Raw genomic sequence first — 5518 nt, 5'->3', positions numbered from 1 at the left:
CTGTTGCTTAGGCTGGAGTGCAATGGTGTGATCTCAGCTCACTGCAACCTCCACCTCCGAGTTCAAGCAATTCTCCTGCCTCAGCCTCCTGAGTAGCTGGGATTACAGCTGTGTGCCACCACGCCCAGCTAATTTTTGTATTTTTAGTAGAGACAGGGTTTCACCATGTTGACCAGGCTGGTCTCAAACTCCTGACCTCATGTTATCCACCCACCTTGGTCTCCCAAAGTGCTGGGATTATAGGCATGAGCCTGGCCAGGTAAATTCTTAAAGAGAAACTGCTTGCCCTCTATTTCCCCTCTTTCTTCTTTCACATAGGCTGGCACTCAGTTATGAGGTGGTACTTTAAAACCTTGAGAACAAGAATAATGCATAAGGGGCTGGGCCCAGTAGCTCACACTGTAATCCCAGAATTTTGGGAGGCTGAGGCATGAAGATCACTTGAGGTTAGGAGTTCAAGACCAGCCTGGCCAACATGGTGAAACCTCATCTCTACTAAAAATACAAATATTAGCCAGGCATGGTGGCAGGTGCCTGTAATAACAGCTACTGGGGAGGCTAAGGCAGCAGAATCACTTGAACCAGAGAAGCAGAGGTTGCGGTGAGCTGAGATGGTGCCACTGCACTCCAGCCTGGGCCAGAGTGAGACTCCATCTCAAAAACAGCAATAAGAAGAATAACACATAAGGGACCATGGAGCATAATACAGAAGGAACCCAGGCCCTGAATTACCTTCTGAAGTAGAGCATACCTCTGGTCTGTTACATGATAGAAAAATGTTTATCTTGTTTTAACTACGGTACTTTTCAGTCGTTTTGTTAAAGTGGCTTAGTGTGTTCCATAGAAGAGAAAGTTGGTCCCTGAAAGTGATGTGCTACCTACCATAACAAAGATCTAAGATATATATGGCATTGGTTAGCAGGTGGAAACATATCGCAGGTCAGAAGATCAGTGACTCTTCCCAAATGTATTGGGGAAAAGTGTCACCTATATTAACTTGGAAGGCAGATCAAGCCCATATATAGCTCTGAGGAAAGTGTGTAGAAAAGGCCAGAATGTGAGTTTGTGTTGGCTACCATTCCTTGCTAATTTTAGCAAGGTTCAACGAAAAGACACTAGGTCAGTTAACCAGTTTGCCAGCCTGGGCAACATGGTGAAACCCTGTCGCTACAAAAAATACAAAAATTAGCCAGGTGTGATGGTGTGTGCCTATAGTCCCAGTTACTCGTGAGGCTGAAGCAGAAGAATCATTTGAGCCTGGGAGGTTGAGGCTGCAGTGAGCTGCGGTTACGCCACTGCAATCTAGCCTGGGTGACACAGCAAGACCCTGTCTCAAAAAACAAACACCAGTTTGTAATCAGAGATTGAAGATAATAAAACTGTACTGGACCCACTCCATAACATCTGCTCTGCTCCTGTTGTGGATCCACTTATTAGTAAGCACCTCAGGATCAATTCTGATACTTACTGTCTCAAGCTTTCTCATTATTCCCTTTTCTAGAGCAACATACATTTATGAAATGATAGCTAGAAAGGATCCTTGAGAGGCCAACTTCTTCAATTTTTTCCAATTTAAGTCTCAAATACAGAGAAAGTTTAAGTGACTTGTCCAAGGCCAAATGGCCAACTCAATAGGTTCAATGACTTTTGCCCAAGGAAGAATCTTTCTTCTCCATTGTACAGATGTTCCTCCTTGAGGCCCTTTATGCAGAATGGGCAATTTCACCTAAGGCTTTCATCCAATTCGCCCTTCTCACCAAGTCTAACCCCTTTGTGTTCAGAAGCTCATCCTTCCTCTATTAGTTTTGGTACAATCTAAGTTGTTTTAATAAAAAGACCCAAAACACAGTGGCTTAAACACAATGAAAGTTTCTTTCTTTCTTAAATTACAGAGGTGGGTGGTCCAGGGCTGATACAGCTGCTTTGTCAAACTTGTCTCTCAGCATCTGAAATGGCTTCAGAATTTTCACTCCTACCTCAACAAAAGGAGAGGCAAGGCAAGGGAAATGCATGCTCCAGTACTTTAAAAAAAAAAAAAAAACTTATTTTTTTTTGTCTTTATCTGTTCCCTTGTCTATAAAAAATCTATTTTTAAAATCGATACAATAAAAATTGTATATATTTATGGCATACAATATACTGCTCAAATATGTATACATTGTGAAATGGCTAAATAAAGCTGATTAACATACGCATTACCTCACATACTTGTGAAAACACTTAAAATCTCTCTTGGCAATTTTCTTTTTTTTTCTTTTTGAGACGGAGTCTTGCTCATCACCCACGCTGGAGTGCAATGGCACGATCTCGGCTCACTGCAAACCTCTGCCTCCAGGTTCAAGCAATTCTCCTGCCTCAGCCTCCTGAGAAGCTGGAATTACAGGCTCGTGCCTCCACGCCTGGGTAATTTTTTGTATTTTTAGTAAAGACAAGTTTCACTATTAGTCAGGTTGGTCTCTATCTCCTGACCTGGTGATCTGCCAGGCTCGGCCTCCCAAAGTGCTGGGATTAGAGGTGTGAGCCACCACGCCTGGCCGGCAATTTTTTTTTTTTTTGAGACGGAGTTTCGCTCTTGTTACCCAGGCTGGAGTGCAATGGCGCGATTTCGGCTCACCGCAGCCTCCGCCTCCTGGGTTCAGGCAATTCTCCTGCCTCAGCCTCCTGAGTAGCTGGGATTACAGGCACGCGCCACCATGCCCAGCTGATTTTTTGTATTTTTAGTAGAGACGGGGTTTCACCATGTTGACCAGGATGGTCTCGATCTCTTGGCCTCGTGATCCACCCGCCTGGGCCTCCCAAAGTGCTGGGATTACAGGTTTGAGCCACCGCGCCCGGCCCTGGCCGGCAATTTTTAAGTACACATTGTTGTTTGTTTTTGGGGTCAGGGTCTCACTCTGTAGCCAGGCTGGAGTGCAGTGGTGTGATCAGGGCTTACTGCAGCCTTGAACTCCTGGGCTCAAGTGATCCTCCTGCCACAGCTTCCCTAATCGCTCCGACTACAGGCACTGCATTGTTATTAACTATGGTCACCGTGTTCTACAATGGATGTGTTGAACTTATTCCTAAAATGTTGTATGCTTTGACCAATAACTCCCAATCTCCCCACCCCTACCCCACCACACACACATCTCCTGGTAACCACTAATCTACTGTCTGCCTTTAACTTTTTTAGATTCCACATATGAGATCGTGTGGTACTTGTCTTTCTGTGCCTGGCTCACTCAACAAAATGTCCTCCAGGTTCACTCACGTTGCCAAAAATGACAAGATTTCCTTCTTTTTTCAAGGCTCAATAGTATTCCCTTATGTGTATGTATCACATTTTATCCATTCACCAGTTTATGAACACTTAGATGATTCCTTATCTTGGCTATTGTGAATAATCCTGCAACGAATACAAGAAAGCAGGTATCTCTTTGACATACTGATTTCATTTTCCTTAGATTTATATCCCGTAGTGGGATTGCTGGATGATCCAGTAGTTCTATTTTTTATTTTCTTTAGGAATCTCCATAACTGTTTTCCCTATGGCTGAACTGATTTACATTTCTACCAACAATGTGCAAGACTTCCCTTTTCTCCACACCCTTGCCAACACTTACCTTTTGTGTTTTTGATGGCCATTTTAACAGGTTCATGAGGTGATGTCTCATTGTGGCTTTAATTTGCATTTCCCTTATGATTAGTGATGTTGAGCATTTTTTCATATACCTGTTGCATGCCCCAGTACTTTTAACGACATTATCCCAAAGTCACATGCATCACTTCCACTTACAATCCTATTGGGCAGAACTTAACTACAAATGAGGTGGCTGGAAAATCTAGATTCTGAGCAGCTGTGTAGCCAAATAAAATGTGGGAGGGTTCCACTTTTAAATTACGGGAGTGAATACTGGTGTCAATTAGCAGTCTCTACACAATAGCTTAATTTCAAGGATTATATGCTACCCAGATTTCTATTATTTACTTCATTAGAATACATTTTTGAAACATTTTAAACTACAGTGAAATGTGAAACTAAAAAGGAACCCCATTCACATGGAAAAAAAAATCACACAGCTAAATGTTTATGAATAAAAGGCAATAAAAATAAATTTAAATGCCTTTGAGACTCCAGCTACTACTAAACATTACCTGAGAATGAGATTTAAAATTAAACATCTTTTTCTCCATGACAAGGCATAGGATTGTACAAAACAACAAAATGTGGAAAAGTAAAAGGTACCAATAAACAATTTTTTTTCATCTACTTCAAGGTAAGAAATTAAAAGGGTATGTGTTAGAGGCCATGTTCATGTTCCAGTGTCTCTGATAGTTATGTTCCAGCATGGAGCTTTTTTACTAGTAAAAGTAGAGGCCCCTGTTTATAATATTTTCGTAAATCGACATGCCAAGTGTTGAGACTACAAGTCCTATATGATGTCATCCCTTATGTGTATATGTGTGTGGTAGTTCCATACCTAACACTGCAGAATCTTGACTGCTTACTTTTTTCCCCCAAGCCTATCAAGCTTCTACTGACTGCTTACTATTGAACAATATTTTTCCCCTTTGTCTCTCAGTACCTGTGCTAGAAACAGAGACTTTCCTATTCTTCTAATAGGCTGCTGTTCAAGAATATCTCTATTCCTAGATAGACACTGTTCCACCTGATTCCCTTAGCAGGGCTTTAGTTCTTAAAGATAGCTCCTGATTCAAAACTTAATCTTGTTAATAAGGTTATTACCTCTTTTAACAAGTTTATATTAAGCCCTTACTTTATGCCAAGTGCTCTGTTAAGCACATAATATACAGCATTGTTTGGCTCTCTCAACAACTTAATGAAGTAGGTATGATGATCATCCCCGTTTTACAAATGAAGAACATGAGATACACAGGTTAAATTCTCTAGGGAAACTAAGTATAGGCCAGGCAGGGTGGCTCACACTTGTAATCCCAGCACTTCAGGAGGCTGAGGTGGGAGAACTGCTTGAGCGTATGAGTTCAAGACCAGTCTTGCAACACGGCAAAACCCCATCTCTACAAAAAATACAAAAAAATTAGACAGACGTGGTGGTTTGTGTCTGTAGTCCCAGCGAGATGGGAGGATGAGGTGGGAGAACAGCTTGAGCCCAGGAGGCAGATCAAAATGAGTATTAACAAGTTTCAAATGGAAAATGTGTTTACCATTCATATTAAGCAGCCCATTTTCATTGCTTTAAAAGTTTTTATGTTTTCACATACAGATGGAAAAACACATTTACTCATTAAGATAATGGTTGAAGAGTGGGTTTTTCCGATAAATTTATGAGTTTGGTTGCCATATATCATACATGAACGACTTTCAAAGAATTTCAAATTAAGAGTACCATAGACTACAAAAATACATAAAACTACACTATTATATCAACTTTTGTCAGAAGGCACTTAGGAATCTTCCTAAGTTTTTTTTTTTTTTTTTTTTTTGAGACGGAGTTTCACTCATTACCCAGGCTGGAGTGCAATGGCGCGATCTCGGCTCACCGCAACCTCCGCCTCC

Source organism: Cebus imitator, unplaced genomic scaffold (genome assembly GCF_001604975.1).
Source record: "Cebus imitator isolate Cc_AM_T3 unplaced genomic scaffold, Cebus_imitator-1.0 Scaffold175, whole genome shotgun sequence".
Classification (NCBI taxonomy): domain Eukaryota; kingdom Metazoa; phylum Chordata; class Mammalia; order Primates; family Cebidae; genus Cebus; species Cebus imitator.
The sequence above is the reverse complement of the archived record's forward strand: the minus strand, read 5'-3'. Positions refer to the sequence as shown.